Source organism: Bidens hawaiensis, unplaced genomic scaffold (genome assembly GCF_021521415.1).
Source record: "Bidens hawaiensis isolate Kalapana, Puna unplaced genomic scaffold, B.hawaiensis_p1.1 tig00033127_1, whole genome shotgun sequence".
Classification (NCBI taxonomy): domain Eukaryota; kingdom Viridiplantae; phylum Streptophyta; class Magnoliopsida; order Asterales; family Asteraceae; genus Bidens; species Bidens hawaiensis.
The window spans coordinates 3205-28014 of NW_027495660.1; the positions used below are offsets into that span (position 1 = coordinate 3205).

Genomic DNA, 24810 nt, shown 5'->3' on the forward strand with positions numbered 1-24810 from the left:
TATGAGCTGTGTGAACAATAAAGCCAGCGCGTGAGGCGACTTACGGGCTGTAAGAATAATAACAGCTTGCGCGTGAGGCGTCTTATGAGCTGTGTGAACAATAAAGCCAGCGCGTGAGGCGACTTACGGGCTGTAAGAATAATAACAGCTTGCGCGCGAGGCGTCTTATGAGCTGTGTGAATAATAAAGCCAGCGCGTGAGGCGACTTACGGGTTGTAAGAATAATAACAGCTTGCGCGCGAGGCGTCTTATGAGCTGTGAATAATAAAGCCTGCGCGTGAGGCGACTTACGGGCTACTTTATGTCACGCGCCACGTGCAGATGTTGCATGCACGTGCGCGTAGACTTTGGTTTTGTGTTATGCGCCACGCGCAGATGTTGCGTGCGCGTGCGTGTAGATTGTGACATGTGCGAGCATGTGATGCGTAAGCATGTGTAATATGCGTGAGCATATGTGATGCATGAACACATGGTATGAGGATTCCCAATCCCTAATTTTGGCGTGTAGCCATATGGGATCTTAGGAGGATTCCCAACCTTGCAGTTTGGCATGTAGCCATATGGGATATTAGGAGGATTCCCAACCTTGAAGTTTGGCGCGTAGCCATATGGGATATTAGGAGGATTCCCAACCTTGGCGCGTAGCCATATGGGATATTAGGAGGATTCCCAACCTCGAAGTTTGGCGTGTAGCCATACGGGATATTAGGAGGATTCCCAACCTTGGCGCGTAGCCATATGGGATATTAGGAGGATTTCCAACCTTGGCGCGTAGCCATATGGGATATTAGGTGGATTCCCAACCTCGAAGTTTGGCGTGTAGCCATACGGGATATTAGGAGGATTCCCAACCTTGGCGCGTAGCCATATGGGATCTTAGGAGGATTCCCACCCTTGAAGTTTGGCATGTGTAATATGTGTGAGCATATGTGATGCGTGAACACATGGTATGAGGATTCCCAACCCCTAAGTTTGGCGTGTAGCCATATGGGATATTAGGAGGATTCCCAACCTTGGCGCGTAGCCATATGGGATATTAGGAGGATTCCCAACCTTGAAATTTGGCGCGTAGCCATACGGGATATTTGGAGGATTCCCAACCTTGGCGCGTAGCCATATGGGATATTAGGAGGATTCCCAACCTTGAAGTTTGGCGCGTAGCCAAATGGGATATTAGGATTCCCAACCTTGAAGTTTGGCGCGTAGCCATATGGGATATTAGGAGGATTCCCAACCTTGGCGCGTAGCCATATGGGATATTAGGAGGATTCCCAACCTTGAAGTTTGGCGCGTAGCCATATGGGATATTAGGAGGATTCCCAACCTTGGCGCGTAGCCTGATGCGCGCATGCACGGCGATAGAGTGGTGACTCGCAAGTGCGTGTGCATGGCGGATGTCTCTTGCGAAAAACCCAGATGGTGGATTTCGCGGCGGCACGTGCACGGCTGCGAAGTGAGAACCCCCGGGCGTGCGTTCATGGCGGCGGAAGTCTAGTAACTTCTGGATCTGCAATTTAAGAGTCAGATATGCAACTTTAGACCTAAAATCCAGGTCTGTAATCTAGACCTAGATCTGTAAATCAGATCTGGACAGATCTGAAGATTCGGAGCAGATTTAAAACCATCACAGATTCGGAGATCCTGAATCACAGATTCACAGATTCGGAGATCTGATCATTCGAATCACGGATTTTCCTTCTTGCCCAGATCTGGAAGCCTCTTTTTAGATCTATGGATCTTTTTGAGCTTTAAATAGAACAAGCTTTGAAGCCTTTTTCTGTAAACTTCCAGATCTGCGTTTTTCTTGGGAGAGATCTGACAGCCGAGATGAAGATCGAAGGGCAGTTCGTTGCCGTCCCACGGATGGCGCCAATGTCGAAACACGAAACGAATCTAACCTGATCCATGACGATGCTTCCACGGATTTTCGAGATGAACGAACCACGTCTTGATCTTTTTCTTCTACGGCAGCGCCGGCGACCTGCAACTGTGAGACCTGCGATGGCTTTTCTGGGGGTGTGGAGGCGACCGCTAAGATGATCTTGAAGATCTCTTGTTCACAGACACAAAAATATGGTGGTGGCTCTTACTGAGCATGACCAATGATAAGGAGGTGGAGACCTCATTACATAGAGTCTCATGGCCACCATCATGGTACTCTAATGGGCCTAGCCCAGTTAGGGTTACCTCCACAAAACCCCCTCGGCCCAAAAACAAATGTATTAGCCCATATAATAAAATAAGCCAAACATAATAGATTTAGGGTCGTAGAACCGGGTTTTAGTACCATACCCCTACACTAATGAATTAAGAAACCGAGTTAAATTGTATGAAGTAGTTCAGCTAGCGGACAAAAGGGTGCTCTTATTGAGCAAATTTTGGTAGCAATTGCATGATTTTCTAGTATTGGTGGGATTATTATTGTCTTTGGTTGCAAATGGACTGACGCTGACCACATCTTCCAGGGAAGGTCTTTCCTGACCACAATTTTGTGTTTGTCGATCGAGTGTATATTATTTTAAAACTAAAACCCATCATCAAACAATGAATAGTTTAATTACAATTATGTGCTCTAATAATTGCAATACTTATAATTACTGACCACCACGTTATGTTTAAGAATGCCGCACAAACTTGTATGTAAAACACATCAGACCGGTGTATATACATTAGATTAAAAAAATGGTTGTCAATCATGGTCTTCAGTTCAGTCTTCCCTTGGGTATTTACCTAATTTACCTCGACTCCTCGAGCATGTGAGGAGCACCAGACTGTAAAACAGAACAATGTAAGACTCACTTACCAAGTTCCTTCTTTTTACTAGAAAAATTAGTCACTAGTTTTGGAGTATCTTGAATGTATGTATCAGGTAAATATAATATGCACTGAGACATATTCAAGAGCAACAAATATGTGTACAAAAGCAAGAAACCAACCTGTTAGAATGAATAATCTTGAAATATAGCCAAATTTAAAGCTCGAGTACTATTTGCCAATGTTAGAAAATCCAACAAAAACTTCAATGGTGTGTAGATTCACTGGAAAATAGTAAAACATGAATTAATGTCAAATTATTTAAACACCATAAAGAACATCAGCAATTATAAGTGTCTTCTAATCAAATCTGAAATCTTGTTCAGATAATCAAGTTAAGTATTATAACTGTCATTTCACAAATTCATTTTGCATGTCTATAATATATGCTTTTCTATACTAATATTTGGTTAGACCCTTCAGCTTCGGCCTTCAGGACAATATCCGGGCAACATTGATATCCTGGAAACTAATGTGGTCTACTCCTCTAACCCTCGGCTTTAGGGTGGGAGTGTCATTTCCATTAGGAAATATTTAGGGACCGCCAACAAACCGTGGAATATTCTCATGGAAGGCCTGACCTCCCAGTATTAGACCGAATATAACTTGGAGCTAGTATCAGCGCATCCAAGTATACTTAACAGAGTGTCAAGAAGCTTAGATATGGATTGAATTTAAGGATTTTCAGTGTTCAGATTTGAGAAAGGCTAAATATCAATGGAATTAGGATTTTAGATTAATTGATTTTTAAGCAACTTAAATGTTAGTTGACCATTCTTTGATTGGTTTATTGATGAGATGATATATATTATATACTCAGCTTCAATTTGTTTTTGTGCGATTTTTATTTACATATAATTTATTGGGGTTAACATTAATGCTGCTAAGGTTTGTATCCTCAAGTCAGACAGGACTCACCGACTCAGGTGTCATGGCTAGTGTGGCATGCATTCAGTGATCCAATCCGGTTACCATTTAACCATGCTGAAGCAACTTTTTTTTTGAGTCTCCATACTTTCACACATGATTCGGCTCTTTGCGTTCCATATAATTTGAGGTTCTATTAATTTAAGACCATTTGACATTTTAATACTGTGACTATATCTTTCATGGCACTATATGACTAAAACGATAACCCCAGCTAGCCTCTACCCAATTCTAAACTGCAAGGTGTGGGGTTAGGAGAAATCTTAAAAGGAATACAAAGTTAGGCACCAACAAACCTAGAGATGACAAGTAGACTACGTCGTCAAGACCTACAATCCAACGTATCAAAGACAAACCTTCGGAAAAAAACATACACGTCAAAGACTGATACCAACGAAGGAGACACATAACAACTGTTGCTTCTTAAGATAGACTATATGTGAAGGCCATAATGCACAAAACAACATGTCACGCTAGAGATTACTTTGGCAATAAATTTTCAATTTGACAACTAGAGCACTTTGTTCACAACTAGCTCATAGCTTGCTCAAAAACAGCCCAGCTCAAGTTATTATCTACGTAAACACATATTAATACACACATATTAATACACACATATTAAATTGCTTAGTGGTAGATGCGTTTGGCTGCTCTACTCGTCCCGTCGTAAAAGCAATAACTACGGGCGGATTTAACTTATGTTAGAGGGTAGCGGACCCCTCCGCTACCCCTCAAATTTCTAGGCGAAATACATTTTAGTGCAAAAATTTTGTTTTGCTTCTTCGCTTTATGTATCGGCCCACCCAAAACAAATTTTTTTTAGTTCTTGCCACCCCTCAACTTTTCTTCTAGATCTGCGGAGGCAATAACTATATATTTTCATTTATGTCCTATTTTAGGATAATACCCAATGCTAAGGCCGCCCACTTGCCAATACTAAGCCTAGAATTGTTTGAAAGTCACTCAAAAATGAGAACTTAAAAATTAAAAACTCGGACAGCTCAACTTGGATCGCTTATAAGCCGAGCTCAAGTTGAGCTCAGCTCGGTTCATTTACAAACCAATCTAAGCTTGCGCTAACCTTGACTCGGCTCGGTTTTGCACGTGAACAACCCTATCCACGATATCCTACAATCCTTATGACACAAGAAATCCAATCGAAAGAGGCCATTTAATTTGAAACCTTCAAGGCACGCATAGTGGACCCTAAAGCACAGCCATCCAAATACGTTTTTAAGGCTAGGAAAATGAAGTGTGTCCCACCATGACTTAAGTATCACCATGATTAACAACATTAGATCTAATGAAACAATGGTCAGAAACCCATGCATAATCACAACTTGGGTATGTAATGCTGGCTAGTTGTCGTCTCCTTTTTCCAAGAAGATGTATCTGTTGGATTTAATGGTCGGTTCGGGTCAAGTCAACGCGGACTGACCCGAATGTGGCCCGGTATGAGTTACACCGGGGGTAACGAAACATAAACCCATTTAAATGTTAATTGGACCCGACACAATCAATTAGATGGACCGGATGATGGGTAAGGCTTTGTCTTGTTAATTGGGCTCAAGCCCAAATTGGTTTAATTTAATTAAACCCTAAACTCGTATATATAGTATCATATATATATTATTATGATTTAACCTAAAATAAACAAGAAGATAAAACCCTAGCCTCCATTCATCTTGTTCCAGCCGCCACCACCACACCAGCTGCCGCCACCACCGTCCAGCGCCGCCCTCCGGCCGCCGCCACCTCCGGTGCCCCTCCCACCAACCCCCAGTATCTATTCGGCCGATTGGTGTTGGTTAAGCTGTTGTGCGCAGCTATTGGCTGTTGTTTGCAGCTTGTTGCTGCTGTTCGAGGCTGTCCACAGCCATCCGACACCAGTACCGCCGCCTCCGGCTGCCGCGTTTTTCCGGCCAACTGCCACTCCGGTAGTCCCTGCTGCTGCTGTACAACAGCTGCTAGTTCACCGCTATTTTCCATCTCCGATTCCCACCGCCACCGCCGCTGTGAGCCGCCGCCGTTTCCGGAATAATCGGATTTTGGTTGTGTCGATTACTAGCGCGTTTCGTTAAGCCCTCTGTGTCTTCCCGGTTTCGATAACCGAGGTACAATAACTAAACTAAATATATGGTTGTTTGTAATTCGTTTATTCGTGCTCGTGTTACGTTGTAATCAGATCCGGGTTTTGGGTTTTCGGTTTTGGTTCGTTTAAATCGTTTATTTATCCGCTGCGTTTTATATAGTTCGTTAATATAAGTTTGTATATTAATATTGATTAATAATTATCAAACGAAATTATTAACTAAAACGGGTTTAAAATTATTTGACCGTTTTCGTTCCGAACCACCGTTGAAACCCAACAGTGGTATCAGAGCCACGGTTACAACGTACGAGTCGATCCCGGTTCATTTAAACCGGATCTACATCTCAAACTTTAAATCGTTTAAAGTTTGTAGATCTAGATTAGTTTTCGGGTAATTTTAGATTTAGTCAAAAAAAAAAATTATTTTATTTGACCAAGTCAAAACGACCCGAAATTTTATTTATTGAATATGTAAATCCGGCCCCTACCTATGTTTGTTTGGTTGTGTTTGGTTGTTGAGCTTGTTTTGGCCATATGGTTGGTTCAAAAGTTGTAAACGGTTATTATTTATTTTTTGGTTTTCTTTTGTCCATAAAGATGGTTCAAATTTGTAATAGGGCAAATTGTTGTTAGTTTATAAATTTGTAATAAAGAAGACCGAGCTCAAGGATTTCTTGGAGTTAGTGGGAGTTCGGCCAAGATGACGGGATGCACGAAGAAGTCCATCCTTGTGGTTGTTTTGTGTTGTGAACCCCTTGACCCGATCGGTCTCCCTAATTGGCTCTAGCGAGACCGATCACCTTTTGGCCATAAGGATTTACATATTATTGTTATTTGCTATTTGTGGTTGCTTGGATTGTTTATAATAGGATTATAATATCACCGACCTAATACCAAATAAATTTGAAAATAAACATTTTATTAACCAATTATGTTTTGCAAATTAAAAACGTTTAAACTAATAACTTAATAGATTTTCTATTAACTAAAAATTGGTTAGTCATATCGCGCCAAACTTAGTTTTTAATAGGTTATCTAAAACTAAGTGTCCTGAGAGATGAAAGGGTTCATCTATTCGCCCCGATAATAAATACAGTAAAATTTGACTTTTACTCTATTTGGTAATTTTAAAATTAATCCCAATTTAAAACCAATAGTTTATGCCAATCCTACTACAAGTCACACTTGAGGCATACTGCGAAATTTCGAGTGTTTGGAGCTACAACACCGCACTTGTTTTCTAGCCTATCCCATCAAGGTGAAAGCGTTTCATTGACACATCCGGCCCTTTCACACGTCACGGTACTAGGACAACTATTACTTTACTCTCCTGTTACGTGCTAAAGCTGTCTGGAGACTTAAAGTGGGCAAAGATGAGGCTAAACGTATCTATACAGACAATCGTTGTCTCTATAGGCCTCATAACCGAGAGTTGTGCTCTATTCACAATTGACAATCGTTGTCAGTCTGCCTAACCACTTATTAATGTTGTGTGCTACAGCTGCCTTTAATAACTGGAAGCCAGATTCTCATACTCCTAATTAATTAATGTTATTGGGTCATTAATAATAGGACTACAACGTTAAAAAATACTAATTAAATTTACTTTTGCTTAATTAATCAGATGTCGTCAAACGAAAACTCACCCTACGCCCTTAAGACTATCCTTGAGAACGATAAACTGAACGGTACCAACTTCATCGAATGGCACCGCAACTTGAGACTTGTTCTCACCATGGCAAAGCGCCTGTATGTTCTCGATGGATCTATTCCAACCGAGCCTGAAAACAACACAGCCGCTGCTCGAAAAGTTCTTGAGAAGCATAAGGATGACTCGGTTGATGTCTCCTGCATTATGCTAGCCACCATGACTTATGAGCTTGCTAAAGGCTTGGAAGACTTTGGTGCCTATGAGATACTTGAATAACTCAAGGGTATGTTCCAGAAACAAGCCCGTCAAGAACGTTTCGAAACCATGAAACAACTAATTAGTTGCAAGATGGCAGAAGGGTCTCCCGTCAGTGCGCATGTTCTTAAGATGAAGGGGCACATCGATCAGCTCAAGAAGCTTGATTATCCCCTGCCTGATGAGATGGCAGCGGATTTCATCCTCAACTCTCTCCCCAGCTCTTACGACCAGTTCGTAATGAATTTCAACATGAATGGTTGGGTGAAGACAGTGCCGGAGCTTCATAACATGCTCAAGACGGCTGAGATGAACATTTCTTCAAGGACCAATCAAGTTCTAATGATTCGATCTGCTGGTGTCAAGAAGCCTAATCCCAAGAACCGGGGTCATAAGGGTAAAGGCAAGAAGAAAGTTACTGTTGCTGCCAAGGTTGCCACCAACACTGACAAGAAGGTTGTAAAGCCACCACCGTCGCCCTTTGAGGAGCGCCAGTGCTACAAATGCAACCAGATGGGGCACCGGATGCGAAACTGCCCCGAATACCTTGCTGAGATCAAGATGAAGAGAGCTAATGGTGAAGGCTCTTCTCGAGGTATTTCCATATACGTTATTAAACTTTTCACTCTCTCTAGCAACACATGGGTATTTGATACCGGATGTGATTTCCACATCTTTAATGTCTTGCAGGAGCCTGAGAAGTGGAGGAAACTGAATAAAGGCAGCATGGAACTCATCGTTGGAGATGAGAATAGTGTACCAGTTCTGGCAACTAGAGTATTTCATTTTACTTGTCCATCTAGCCTAGTTTTTCCTTTGAATAATTATTTGTATGCTCCTGGTTAGACCAGCAACATCGTTTCAGTTTCTTTACTGTTTGAACAAGGTTTCTAAGTACGTGTTTTAATAGAATAGCTATTTCTGCTTACTTAAATGACATCTTTTATTTCGAGGCTAAACCTTGAAATAATATATATTATATTGATGTTCAAACTAATAATAACGTATATATAATCTTTCAAAACGTATCAGATCTGGCATCAATGATACATTTCTATGGCATTGCCGACTTGGCCACATAAGCAAAGCAAGAGTTAAAAGACTCCAATCCGAAGGGATTCTTGAATCCAAAGGACCGGACCCTTTTGACAATTATGAGTCTTGCTTAGCTGGAAAACTCGCCAAATACTCCTTTACTCATAAAAGTGAACGAGAAAGAGATCTGTTAGGACTCATACATACTGATGTATGTGGACCTTTCAGAACCACGCCTAGAAACCATGAAAGATACTTTTTTTCTTTTATCGACGATTATAGTCGATACGCTTATGTGTATTTTAGGAAACACAAGCATGAATCTTTTGAAAAGTTCAAAGAGTTTCAAAACGAAGTGGAAAACCAACTTGGTAAAACCATTAAGATACTTCGATCAGATCGAGGTGGAAAGTATCTCAGCTCAGAGTTCATCACTCATCTAAAAGAGCGTGGAATTGTTTCACAACTCCCTCCACCTGGCACACCCCAACATAATGGTGTGAGCAAGAGGAGGAATCGAACCTTGCTAAACATGGTTCGAACGATGATATGTAGAACTAACTTGCCTCACTACTTTTGGAGTTTCGCCCTTATAACCGCCTCCCGCATTCGTCAAATACTACTACCAAAGCGGTTACTACTTCTTTCATCCTGATACAAATATGATTTCTATCAAGAGGAAATGCCACTTCCTCGAGAAAGAATTTCTCGATCGAGGAACTGGAGATAACATTGTCGATCTTGAAGAAATTCAAGAACCACAATCAACCGCTTAGGAAGTTGGAGCGTCTGATAAACAAGTTGTTGTTGCTAATACATCAGACATGAACACGAGCGTTCGCGGAAGTAGTAGGACTTCCATACCAAATTCTAAATACCTATGGCATTTAGATGGTCCCGAACTCTTATTAGTAGCCGAGTCTAACGACCAACCTACTAACTACAAATCTGCAATCTTGGATCTGGAATCTGAGAAAAGGCATGAAGCCATGAACGCCGAGATGCAATCATTTCATGATAATCAAGTCTGGAACTTGATTGAGCTACCCCCCGAAGGTCGGGCAATAAGGAGCAACTGGATTTTCAAACATGCATCTTGTAGTTGGAATCTACATTTTGATGAGAATAATCAAAGAGTTTGATTTTATCAAAAATGAAGATGAGCCTTGTGTTTACATAAAGGCTAGTGGGAGCACTATATCATTCCTCATGCTGTATGTGAATGATATACTGATAATTGGAAACAACATTCCTATGCTTAAAGAGGTTAACCACTGGTTGGAATCTTGTTTTGCAATTAAAGATCTTGGAGAAGCCGCATATATTCTGGGAATAAAGATCTATAGAGATAAATCTAAGGGGATTCTAGGGCTAAGTCAAAGTACATACATAAGTAAAGTCATGACACGCTTCTCAATGGACAACTCTAAGATAGGTGTTGTTCTATTGCTAAAAGAACCGTTTTAGCAAATCGCAATCTCCGGCAACGGACATTCAAGCAATTCCATATGCTTCATCGATTGGCTCTGTCGTGTACGCTATATTATGCACTAGACCTGACGTCTCGTATGCGTGTTTGGATGAGTGGAAGAAGAGGTCACTGTAAGATGTTACACTGACGCTAACTTCCAGAATGACCGAGATGTTTCTCGCTCATAATCTGCTTGGATGAAGAAATTCATAGCCAACCTCGATCTGGTTCCAAGTTTAGGAAAAGGATCGACGTAATATGTGATAACACAGGTGCTATTTCTCAAGCCAAATAGCCCAATTATTATCACATAGCCAAGCACATTTTTAGTTCCACTATATACGAGAAATACTGGAACGAGGTGACATCATAATAAGCAAAGTAGACACAGATCAAAAACTAGTTGACTCGTTCTCTAAGCCGATGACTCAGGACAAGCATGATTAGCATAGAGATTCTATCGGGCTTAGTCTTGCTAGTGACTTATTTTGATTTAGTATTTGGATGTAAGAACATTTAATCAGTTGTACTTCTTTGTTCACTTTTGATTTAATGGTTAAATGCAAACGTTGAAAAATACAACCGTTTTCATTTTAATACGTTTAATCCGTGAATATTGTATTCTAAATTATCCGTAGTCGGTCAGACTCGTGGGAACGATTCTGAATTAACACTATTCTGACTTTGGACTCAAGCAGTTGACTTCCAAACTCACAGACCTCATTATGAATGACGTTGGATGTAACTCGCATCAAATCATCTTCATGGATCTTGATCATAAGATGTTTTGATAATAGTATGCTCATTTAGTATCCTAAGACCTGAGATACATATTAGAACTTTCGTTTACCGAGGAATATTCTTTGATCATGTCAACCGCTGTTGCGTAACTGCCAGTCATAAAGGCATTGGTTGGGAATGTTATGGAGTTCAGTGGGAGTTGTATGTAGTCAAGATGGGATTCTGTACTCTTAAATTAAAATGTAACAGTTAGACATATTGGCGCCCTCGTTGATTCAAACTGGTAAAGTATGAGGCCTCACCCAAACTTTCGCCTCGTTGATTCAAACTGGTAAAATGTGAGGCCTCACCCAAACTTACTGTGTGTTTGAATGGACCACTTTGACTCTATATCGAGAACTACAATAATTGAACACTGTATGAGATTGATTTGATCCATGTCTCATTGTTCAATTGATGTCTTATATAGAAAAGATAGATGACAACGATTACTATAAATTCACTATTTTGCAATAAGGTATTCCAAGATACTTTGGTTATGGATTTAAAAATGTCATATTTGGTTGGGGACAACTATGTGTAGCTAGAACGCCTCTAGCTGTTAGCGTTGTGATACTTGACCCAGATCCGTCCAAGTGGGAGACTGTTGAATTTAATGATCGGTTCGAATCAAGTCAACGCGGACCGACCCGAATGTGACCCGGTATGAGTTACACCGGGGGCAACGAAACATAAACCCACTTAAATGTTAATTGGACCCGACACAATCAATTAGATGGACCGGATGATGGGTAATGCTTTGTCTTGTTAATTGGGCTCAAGCCCAAATTGGTTTAATTTGATTAAACCCTAAACTCGTATATATAGTATCATATATATATTATTATGATTTAACCTAAAATAAACAAGAAGATAAAACCCTAGCCTCCATTCATCTTGTTCCAGCCGCCACCACCACACTAGCTGCCGCCACCACCGTCCAGCGCCGCCCTCCGGCCGCCGCCACCTCCGGTGCCGCCTCCCACCAACCCCCAGTATTTATCCGGCCGATTGGTGTTGGTTAAGCTGCTGTGCGCAGCTACTGGCTGCTGTTTGCAGCCTGTTGCTGCTCTTCAAGGCTGTCCACAGCCATCCGACACCAGTACCGCCGCCTCCGGCTGCCGCGTTTTTCTTGCGAGCCGTTTTTCCGGCCAACTGCCACTCCGGCAGTCCCTGCTGCTGCTGTACAACAGCTGCTAGTTCACCGCTACTGTCCATCTCCGATTCCCACCGCCACCGCCGCTGTGAGCCGCTGCCGTTTCCGGAATAATCGGATTTTGGTTGTGTCAATTACTAGCGCGTTTCGTTAAGCCCTCGGCGTCTTCCCGGTTTCGATAACCGAGGTACAATAACTAAACTAAATATATGGTTGTTTGTAATTCGTTTATTCGTGCTCGTGTTACGTTGTAATCAGATCCGGGTTTTGGGTTTTCGGTTTTGGTTCGTTTAAATTGTTTTTTTATCCGCTGCGTTTTATATAGTTCGTTAATATAAGTTTGTATATTAATATTGACTAATAATTATCAAACGAAATTATTAACTAAAACGGGTTTAAAATTATTTGACCGTTTTCGTTCCGAACCACCGTTGAAACCCAACAGTATCATGCATACAGGGCTATAAGATATATTCGTTAACAATAAGAAACTTATACAACGGATGAAAATTTAGGATGTTTACCTACAAGTATTGTCAGAATTAACATAGGTTTGTCTTTTATTCTCAGCTTCTCAGAGTAATATCAAGATTTGTTTCACCATCAACGCAAATCAATTTGCCTGCAACAATACAAAATTCCCTTTATTCTTTCAAATTTCCATATTATATACATTATAACAATAAACCAATCTCTTCTCTTTAACCATTGAAATTAAGTTTCTGTTTGACGATGTTTTGAGTTGGTATTAACACACATTGGAATGACTCCCTTTAATCTTTCAAATTTCCATATTATATACAAAATTCCCTTTATTCTTTCAAATTTCCATATCACAACCACTGACCAAATTTGATAAACGTGAACAAGAAAACACACGGTTTGTAGAATCGCTCCCACTGCACTAATTTATTAATTTATTAATAAACACTAAAAGCATGTTCTTACAATAAACCAAAGACCACTATTTATAATAAACTTGACCCTAATTGACCGAATAAACCCAAACCTATCTATGAAAGTAATTCCTTATTTAATTTGACCATAATACCAGCTAATTGACAGCATACCATACCTAAACCTTACACATACTGAAAAATATCAACTAAAAGAAGTTTTAATCGGTTGAGAATGGTGGCAGCAGACCGTGGTCCAACGAGAGGTGTGCATTCCATTCACTAGGTATGCACAATATCTAGAGATGAACGTAGCCCGTAGGCTCGATACAAATAAACCCTAACTACTATATACATTTCAATAGATCTATATTTCTTCTAGATTACCTTTCACTTTGAGCTACAATAAGCAAGTATATACTGATATTCCCCTATCCATTGAATGACCAGATCCACTACTCCCCACTCCCCCCCCCCCCCCCCTCCCCACCAAAAAAAAAACACAAAATTAACTAGAATTAATAAAGCACACACTACAAGCAAGAACACCAGAACTAATGCCACAAAATAAGATTAAATTAAACTGGTTATTAAATCTGACACAAGAGCACGCTGAACTTAACTCGGATCAGTTGCATATTAGGCTATGTGTAGTGGAGAGGCTACAAAATGGGGCGATATGTGTCTTGCGGCGCCCAGTCAGCACAAGCACAAGGTGGAATTTTGTTTTAGGGGTGTAATTGTTTTGTAACCCAATATATACATATACCACACACATAACATCAAAATATTAATATTTTCTTAACCCTTCAGGCGACAAAACAACTCGCCGCAGGGGGTGGGGGTGGGGGGGTAGATTTTGCCCAAAATTGGGCAAATTATCGACCCAGTACGCATTGCCTTAGACTTGATGTCTTAGAGCATTCACATTCAAACACATATCTCTAAATCCAAAATTACACTAAAGATCACTATAATTTCTCTCTCATTTCAATTATATAATACTTTTTTATACTTTTATCATTATAACTAGCTTTAGAAACCCGTGTGTTACACGGGATAAATTAATGTATGAATTACAATGAATAATTTAAAACAAATAAAAAAATATAATTAAGTCTTTATGTATTATGTAAAAAAAATGTATTACAAATAGTCGTTTTATGTCATCAAATATATTTGAATTTTAAATTGAGAATTAGTTGTTCTACCATCGGTATAAAATAATGAAGCTAAAATCTTTCATAAAAATGTTATACATTCCATACCCAGCCATAAACAAAAAAGACATCAGATTTTTCTTTTTGAGCAACTTTCATCCTGTCCTCGTAAACACATTGTTGTTCAACTATTACAACAGTCTTATCTACTTATACTAATAGAAGAAAATAATTATGTACATATGACATTCTGAGGTTAATTTTCACTATTAAATTCCCGTCAAAATCATTTCTCTTATGTTGATGAAATATATTCTAACAATGTACATTAGTATAATATGTAAATATTTATTTGTATAAAAGTGTATAGATATAATACAAATAGAGTTTAAAGAAAAGTGAATAATTTAATTAGATATAATATAAATGAAGTGTAAAAGGAAAGTGAATAATTATTGATATATGCCATATATTAGTTTTGGAGGGAAAAACATTGTGTGAGGATTAACCGTAAACTGACATGTGTCACAATTATTTTATTTTATTATAATAGGTAGATTTCTCTTTCCTTCACACACAACCACTTTCAAAATATATTAAAAAATTATAGGGTGTGAACAATAACTTTTCAAATATACAAACAAAATCACTACGTTTCTCTCTTCTTCACTCACAACACCTTAAACCATTCTCTACATTATAAAAACTTCACTCACAATTTTTAGTGTATTGAATTGAATGTCCTTAGAAAAAAAGAGGAACATTATTTTAGCACCAGCACTCAAAAAGTTGAGGTCTGACTCTAATAAGCAATCATCACAATTCACAGTATGTATACCTAACTTTGTAACTGCTAGCTATTAACTAGGCATGTTAAACATCATGTTGTTGTTAGATATCACATGATCAACTACATATATAGCTTATTTAGTCATTCAAGTGGATTAATAAAAGGATTTGATTTAAGTGCCTCTTCACCATACTTGCATCGAAGAAAGTGAACTTGGCCATCTAATAACATTGACATAGATCAATACAATAATATATACGTCCAATCATAGTTATCAAAAACGGAGCGCCTGTGCGCCTAGGCGACATTTTAGGGCGAGGCGCAATATTCCCGCCTAGGTTGACTAAAGTCGAGACTATAGGACTAAAAACGGCATGTGCCTGTTTTTTTGATTTTTTTTATTTACTTGATTTTATTTGATTAATTACTTGAACAACTTTCTCAAAATTTATGGGATTAACATAATTAACTCTTAATCTCTTGTTTTAAAATGAACAGCATTTTACATTAACATAATTAATGTGTGTGTGTATATATATATTAATTTTTGTTTTCGATTATTAGGTTAGTATTATTTTGTTTTGTTTTAATTTTTGTTTTCGATTATGATAATATCTGTTTTGTTTTAATTTTTGTTTTCGATTATGAAGTTCGTAATATTCTGTTTTGTTAATTTAGTCCACATTGTTATGAACAATTTGGTTATTTTGGATTTTCATATGATTTTGAATTATTTTGGCATTTGAATAAATTGTTGTTTGCCATTATAAATTTTGTTTGTGAATTTTTTTATTAAGTGCGTTTTTTTTTGTCTCTGGCCCACGTTTTTTTGCACCCAGCGCCTAGCGCCTAGTGGATGCATGTTCGCCTTGAGTGCGCCTATCGCATTTAATAACTATGCGTCCAACTAGTGTGTTTTAACTTAAGCTTAAGGCCACTTCGACAAAAATGAAAAATATTTTCTTCGAAGGTGATTAAGATACATGTGCACATCATCTTATAGGAAAAAACAAAGGAATATGTTTTAGTTTAATTTAAAGATCGATATGGGCAGCTACAACAGAAGAAGACTGACGTTTAACGTTATTAATTAGCATATTGATCTTTATTTTAGTATTTCATAATCATTTCAACTGATCACTTTCTCAGCTAGTGTATCCATCAATCAATATTACTCAACTTGTTAAAAACCTGTTTGGACGCTTCGGAGATATCGTATCCAATGGAATAAGAGAGAACAATCATTTGGAACATAGAGTACTCAATTAGATAACATCATCATCATCAAAATCTTAATTCTCATATATACTTAAACATAACAAAATATAATTATATCAAAAAATTTAAGTGAATCTCTTATTATTCTGTTTAATTACACTTGTAATTAGGCGTTCAAGTGCTTAAAGCCAACTTTGCTGTCTAGCTCCACAGAATGTATAGTAGGATAATATTTTGACCTTAACTTTGGTGGGGTTTAAGTTAAACCAATTATCAAATTAACAATTCATGAGTGTTGAAAATTTCCGCACCTCAGAAAATGTTATTGTTATATCCATGATATAGAAAACTGAATTATAATAAACTTATGAAGTAATTTCGGTTTGAGCCCTAGGTTTGGCTAGCCCAACTTACTTGAGTACGAATTCTCATTTTCGGTCAAATCATCATGTTTTAATCTCTTAACCATTTGAGTCTTTTTGGCGAATGTCGTTATACTTTTCAGTTAGTTTTAAATACAATGACCAAAACACCCTTATCACCTCAAAACTAAAATAAAATTAAAAATAACTTATCATAGAAACCCTAATTCGCAGACCACATCTCCACTCCATCCCCATTGAAAAATCATCGACCTCAATCAAGATGGTGAATTGATATAAACGTATTCGAGTAAAACTATTATTTTAGAATAAATTCTTCAATTCTATTAACCAATTAAGAAAATAAATCAAAACTTGATTAAAGTCCTTATCATGAGTCAATACATATAGCTACACACAAACCTCTTTAGACTATAGCCAGGACTCTAATAAAGTAACAAAAACAATTAAGATAATTAATTCAAACTTAATAATTATCTAAAATCGTCTAATTAACTTTACTTGCACTCCAAGTCTCATTCCTTGTACCACAAGCCACATATAATTAAAGGATGGTTGGGTAATTAACTTGCATATCCATTCCTTAGATTGTTATTCTTGTCATCTATCTTCCATGATTTCTTTTGTTCCCCAGACGTTTCGACCCAACAAATCAAATCCTTGATCAAAACCTAACTTGTTTGATTCAAGCTCGTTTAGTGTTTTTCCCCATTCCCAACTTTTGTTCAAAACCTAACTATTGTTCCCGAGTCGTTTCGAACCGAACTTCCCAACTAACATATGTAATATTTCACATTGGTTGGAAAGGAGAATGAAACCTTATTTATAAGAAAGTGGATACCTTCCCTAACATGATGTGTTTTGAATTCGTGAGTCGATGGTGTTTCATCCCGGCAAAACGAACAATATCATGGTGCGGTTACGCTCGGCTGTTACAAATGGTATCAGAGCTAAGAGCTAGACCGGTGTGCCAGCCAGCGAGGACGTTAGGATCCTTAAAGGAGGCGGATTGTAATAACCCCCATCGGTTAGGGACGAGAACGAAACCTTCCTTTTAAGAAGTTGGATACCTTTCGTACCATGACGCGTTTAAATATGAGGTGATGGTTGTTCAATGTCCATTGTCGAGAAACCAAGTGATTTTTCCACTTTATCGGCTTCAAGATTTTTCGAGGTTACTCGTACATCGTTTATGTAAACTATTTCGTGAAGATATAAATAACCAATCATGTCAGGATTGGTTGATTCGTTCATTTTCGCCATATTTATTTCATGATTACTTTGCATTTGGTTTGGACACGAGGGCACGAAGTGTCCCATCTTGTCACTTCGAAAACACTTACGATATGTTCCCGGGTTCACTTAACGAGTGAATGGAAAGTAAAGGAAATATTTTCCTTTCCATTCTGTTCTTCTCTTTTCCTTTCTTTCATTTCAATTCCTTCCAATATGAAGGAAAGAGATCCTCCCAAATTGCTACTATTTATTTCTCCTAACTTTCCATTCTTTTCTTTTAATGAAACTCGGGGACACAAATTTGTTCTTTCCTTCATTTAATGAAACTCGAAAACGCAACAATTTCTTCCCATCCCCATCCATTTCCTTTCTTTCTCTACTTAAATGAAACTCGGGAACAAAGCGTTAATCTGAGAGCAGTCATTCATTTCTTTTACTTGTTCAATTTGATATGATTCATATCCCCAGTTTCAATCTCTCCCACGTCTCTGTGAACTCGCCCCACCTCTACCCGGCTATCGAACTGATCCTACGATTCGCCTTTGTAACTACTTTCTAAATGACCGAATAGTAATTAACTTTGCGAATCATAAGTCTATTCCCCCTTCGTAGATGTTCAAGATGTTCCTCATATACCTTAAGCCTTCCAACCGCATCTTCAAATTAACATCATATTATCGAGATCAACACTTTGCCTGAAGCCATGTCCGGTAACTTCTTCATTAAGACAGCTTGCTTGAATACGCGACCAAGACCCATTACCTTTAAAACCATTAGGTGATATTTCCAACAAACTGGTCAATAGTTTCTTCTTCCATCATCTTTAGTTTCTTAAATTTACTATTCAACATTAGGAGTCGAGCCTTTCGAACTCGCTCGGCAGCAAGATATCGTTTAATTATGCGGGTTAACCAGGATTGTATCAATGCATCTCAGCCGCTGAAACGATTTGTCCTCAAGTCGGAATGATAGAATTTGTCGTACTAGACAATAAGCCATTCTATGGTTTTTGAGATACGTGCTTCCACTGAACTTCGAAACGTATATTTCGAGAAATCATGAGCTTTAGAAATTGCAGTTGAGTTGAAACCTATATCTAGCCAATAAGCATTACCATGATTGTGTGCAAGTGGGCTGACCCACCCTCAATTAAGGTAAGTGTAGCCTCTGTTTCCAAATTTAAACACATAGAAATCATCACATCCATTTCATCGGGCCTTATGTGAGCAAAAGGTAAACTGGTACATAACAACTTCATGGGATTTTGGTTTTTTACCAGATGAATCCATCTTCGATCTTCAATTGAGCATCCAAAACATGCTTAGATCCATCGTCGCTCTTAATTGAACATCCAAAATATGCTTTGACCAATCTTCGATCTTCAACTGAACATCCAAAGACCCATCGTATATATTAGATTGTCAATATTAGGGACAACCTCAGAGGTTTCTTCTTTGACTAGACCTTGAGTGTTGCACCGAAGAGGTGTTCCACACATCATGGATTTGATTTTCGCAACACAACCCCTCAATTGCAAGACTATGACGTCGAGCTTTGCAGAGATGGCCGCTATTGAGCGGCGAATTAATCGGACATAATACTGCTAACATCGCTACTCTTGGTTGGCACCACCGTTCCTTTATTTCCCGACAATTGAACCATTGATGTATACCAGAAATCAAGTGATTGAAATTAAAAAGAAGAGTGACCCGACTCAAGATGGGTGATCTCCATATTACAAAAGAATTAAAACCCTAACTTTATAAAATAAACATCGACATGGAAATAAACGAAAAACTAGGGATAAGTGGGAGACTTGGCGGTTATCATGGCTGGAATAGCATAGTGAAACCACCCATGTTTTTCCCTGCATTGATTAATTGAATCCACTTCATAAGTTAATCGGGTTTGTCCCGTTTAATTCGATCTGGTAGGTTAACCGGGATCGTATCAATGTATTTAATTTCTAATTTTAGGTTTTATTTAATGAAATGACTAAAAAGACTGAAATGCCCTTCTATTTAACTGAAAAATCTACAACATTAGCCAAATGACTCAAATGGTTAAGAAATTAAAACCTGAGGTCGTGATACAAAATATGAGAATTCATACTCAAATAGTTAGGCCAACTTTAAAACTCAAACCAAAATTAACTCTAAACTTATGGAGCTAGGTTATTAACTTTTAAACGTTAGAAGATATTTACTAAAGCATAAATGACCAACTATTTTCTCAAGGACAGTTCCACTCATTACCTATGGTTTGTAAACCAGAAATCAATTATGTTGTCTTTCTATATTTAGGGATTTCCCCACATCTTATCCATTTGATAGATTCTCCTTTTAGAGTGCAATACTACATTAGCCTTGGTGGGGTTGAGTGTTTTGAGTGGGGAAGATCACTTTGGGGATCTTGTTGGAAAGAAACTGTGTAAAGATAATATCTACTAAATACGTTACCTAGATAGCATATTGAAATTGAACCTTATCCAATCCATATTATTTTTCACATTAACAAGTGGAAAGTCATTTCTAGCTATTACATCCTACACACTAACGAGTGTGGAGTTTATTATTTCCTAACAAAGCAAACTTCATAATTATTTATACATTTACAAAATGGTTAAACGTATTTTTGGCGTTTGTATCAACTATGCTACACGCAGCAGCTGACCTAGTTTCTTTTTCTATATCATGCGGAAATTTTTAAGGGACAATTGTCTATCACTAAATATTAGAAAATTCAGTCTGGTTCAAGTTTATTCATATAGGTTCATATCACAAATAACAAACAAGTTTCCATAATCTAACAAATATACCAACAAGTGTCTATTTCAAGCTACCACACCTAGTATCATTCAAATAATTAAGCAACCAAACAAACAATCAATCTAATACGCAAATCAGTAGTTATATAACTAATCTAGCAAATAATAAACAAAAATAAGGTAAATTTTAGAGAAAAAATTGAAAAAAAATATACATGCATATAAACTGATGGATTAATGGGTTTCAAATTGCGGTTAATTCATTGTTTAGTTGTTTAAAGTGTGCTTAAACTATCCAAATTGTTTAAAATGAGCTCAAATTATCTAAACTGGTCTTTTAAAATGCTTTTGAATCATCAAAAATTTCAAAGGTTGTCCGTATTATATATACTATAAAAAAATTCCAGGGGGTGCGCCCCGCACCCCATTTCAATCGAGTAGATCCGCCAATGCAACCACACGAAGATTCCACATATAGAATTTGTTGTGTTTGCTTAACAACAATTGCCTAATACAATGTAAGTCGACCGTTACTCCCTTTACATTTAAAGGGCACATTATTTTGTTTAGGGTATAAGGGTTAGGGTTTAGAGTAGTGTCTTGAACAAGTCATATATTCATATAGACTTGTTAAGTATATAGATTATATTATGTATTATGATTAAATAATTAGGGTTTATTTGTCTTTAACCCACCGGCCCGAGTTTGGTTTCTTTAACGTTTGTGTCTATTTGTTTTCTAAAGTTCCCTTCCAGCGTAATTCGTAATTCCACAGTTCAGATATATTATTATTATTATTATTATTATTATTATTATTATTATTATTATTATTATTAAAATGGAGTCTCACTAACTCTAAAAAATCATCTTTCTTTTTAATTTACCTCTTGATTTTGTTTAACCACCTACATCTCATTTCCCATCTCTATTTCTGTATTGTTTTCTTATTAATTCTTTCTTTTTCTTCCATGTTTGAAATACACCCGATATGCGCTTGATGTAACAACCAAAATGATTAGGGTACAAATCAAAATATTTAAGTTACAGTAACAGAATTTTAGACATGTGAATAGTGAATCTATATGTAGATATATATTCACTATTACAAGATATCTATAATTAGGAGATAGAGACAGATGTAGAGACTCCAATGAAGTGTTCACAAGACTAAAACTACTTACCAAAATGTTTGATGAGAACCTTTGTAATTAACGACTATAATTACAAAATGGAAGTCAAGGGTACGTACCACTTAAATAATCTAGTGTGTCATCTCTAAACTTTAATATGCGTTAACTATGCCCCAAAACTTCGGTCAGTGGCCTCTCTTTTCAACCTAAGAGTAAGATTTGATAACAAATATTAATCATCAACTACCAAATAACTAAAAAAGCCTACAATCAGTTGTAGTAGCTTAATCAAGGGTCAATGAATCTGTGTCAATCAATTTATTGGTATGGGAATGAAAATTAATCTGTTTTTTCCAGAAGAAAACAGGTATACACCAACTAGTTCACATACCTAACATGTAATCACTATCTGTAATAACTTATAGATCAAATAATGTATGACTAAGTATACATATTTCTAGATAAATCAATACAAATCTTAATTAGGATGCATGTTCCGGTGACTGTATTAGAATTACAATAAAACATTGAGAATGCTACGTTACGAACAAGATATCAACTAAAAACATTAGGGCCATCAAATTAGTAGCTAGTTAGGAAAATCAAAAGTTACTCTTTATTCTAATAATACACATAAAGGGTTTATGTATCTGTTGCATTCAAAAGCCCATCAGTTTATTGGTATATATGTTAAAAAAATTATCTGATTTGCCAAAAGAAAACATGTATTATGGCCATCAAATTAGTAGCTAGTTAGCAAAACCATAAAGTGTGTTTTTATTCTAATACACATCAAGGGTCTATGTATCTGTTGCATTCAAAAGCCCATCAGTTTATTGGTATATATGTTAACAAAATTATCTGTTTTGCCAAAAGAAAACATGTATGCACCAATTAGTTCACCAAGCTGAAATGCAATCTGTATCTGTGGCAACATGTAGATCAAATAATGTATGATGAAAGAGACATACTTCCTAAACAAATCGATATAACAATCTTAATTTGAATGCATGTTTCAGTGACTGTATAAAATTTAAAATAGGACATTGAGTATGCTACCTTAAGAACATGAAATCAACTAAATGCATTAGGTTCATCAAATTGGTAGCTATTTAGCGAACCCATAAGGTGTGTCCTTATTCTAATACACCTAATCCTCCAGGTGAACACAATCATCATAATTATGTTTTGATCCTTCAAAATTTTCTACCATAAAAAACATACCACAATTGTAAAAACATATCAACCAATAAACTAAAATGCAGACAATTATCAGCAAACTTATATTCAAATTTGTGTTTAAAGAGAATTAACTAACCACATAAAATCCTAAACTGTAATATCAAACTTTCCCCGGTCGGAAGAAGCTAGCTGCAACTTGATCTCCAGACACTAAGCACTCAAGCAGCAATATCTGTAGAACGAAATTTAATTCACATTCATAATCCTTTAAGAATGAATTTTTATACATAAACCTAATTTAAAGTTTAAACTCCAAGGATTAAGTTGAACAGATTTCATAACTCCCAAAATAAACTAATTATAAAACATATAAATACCATCTTACCTAAAATTTTCTCTTTTGATTTGATGCTTGCTAAGAAGTATGGAAAGCAAAAGGTTTAGTATTTTTGCTTGCATGCATTTTCCATGGAAACCATTCTCAATCCTCCTTAATTTCATTCCAAATAAAGACGCCTTGATTGTCTTTGATGTAGCAAACAAAAACTTACCATCTGGATCTTTCAAGATGTGTACCTGCAAAAGTAAGATACTTTATACAACATAAACCCTGATCATAAAGATATTATGCTTAAGCAATAGTTCACTTCCTTTCTTGAAAATTAAATTCAGTAAGTAAATGTGAGCATTTATTTAGATGAAACCAGAAGAAACTGTTGGAGATGGCAGAAGAAAACCCTAAAAAATGAAAATTTGAAAACATTTTTTGGGGAAAGAGAATCACAATTAATGATGATTAATAGGAGATGATAAGGATGTACCTTGTTAATGATTTCAAGAGAATCCCATTTCGCCAACAAAAAGTACAGGTTTTTGGAACTCCCAGGATGAAAAAATATTATAATAATATCAAGAAATAAATTAAGAGAAGAAAAAACAATCTAGTTGAAGAGGTAGGTCCCAGCAGAGCCCAGTTGTACCCGCAACACTCAACCTGAAGAGGGACGTATGCAGAAAGACCAACTGGTTCCGCAGGACCCACCATGCTCAGAGAGATGAAGACCTTACGCGCAGTACGCCAGCTGTTCCCGCAGGAAAAGCCTCCCAATGGTGAAGTACCCCGCCTGTTCCCGCAGCTGCGGATATAAGCCATCAGGGAAGGCTACCCGCACTAACAGTAAGGCTACACGCACAAGGCACTAACTCAATAATTCAGTAATGTCACCTGAAGAAGGAATGAGCAAGGCGGGAATACTCCCGCCCAAATGAGCCAGTCCGTACGCTTTTGGAGGATCTTTTGTACTATACCTGCCAAGGTATGGACAAAATAGACAAGATCTGACCAAAGCAGCCCATCACAGGGTGACAGCTCACTGACAACAGTACGAGGAGGAGCACACTCTAGTACAAAATGTCACTATCAGCCGCTGCCTACTCACCAACCCTCATCGTGGCACGTATATAGCCTGCAGTTGGTGGAAAAGGAATAGTACACAGCCGGCCATGTCACTATCAGCCGCTGCCTACCCACCAACCACCAGCATGGCACGTGCGTAGCCCACAGTTGGTAGAAAAGGAATATTATACAGCTGGCTGTACCTGCTTGGAAACCTACCTTCGGCTAGAAATACTCCAACACCTTGGAACGGTATGATCATCTTATACCATCACATATCTTATCTGCTCTAGCTATTTCTCTTAATATACACTTGTATTCAGAGCAATCTAGTCTGATTCTCACGCCGGAGGGTGGTCACAAGGAGGTACCCCCCATTCTCAGTGACGAGCTCACGGTGTCTGTTTTGCAGGTCATCAGAAGAATAACCATCTTTGCCGGACCTAACCCTCGTGGGAAACATCTACTTAA

At 37.6% G+C, this 24810-nt stretch overlaps 1 long non-coding RNA gene across 3 annotated transcripts; it reads right to left on the reverse strand.

Moving 5' to 3' along the window:
• Positions 1-2406: 2406 nt before the first annotated feature.
• LOC143584433 (uncharacterized) lies at positions 2407-23890 on the reverse strand. Of its 3 annotated transcripts, XR_013144359.1 has the most exons (6): positions 23329-23890; positions 23080-23175; positions 21881-21967; positions 12706-12803; positions 2937-3038; positions 2407-2771 (listed from the first exon to the last, which is right to left on the reverse strand). It is a non-coding gene; the product is annotated as an uncharacterized LOC143584433 (long non-coding RNA). The 3 variants fall into 3 exon arrangements; XR_013144357.1 differs by having other exon boundaries at positions 2407-3038; XR_013144358.1 differs by having other exon boundaries at positions 2407-3038; positions 22821-23175.
• Between the last annotated feature and the right edge of the window lie 920 nt (positions 23891-24810).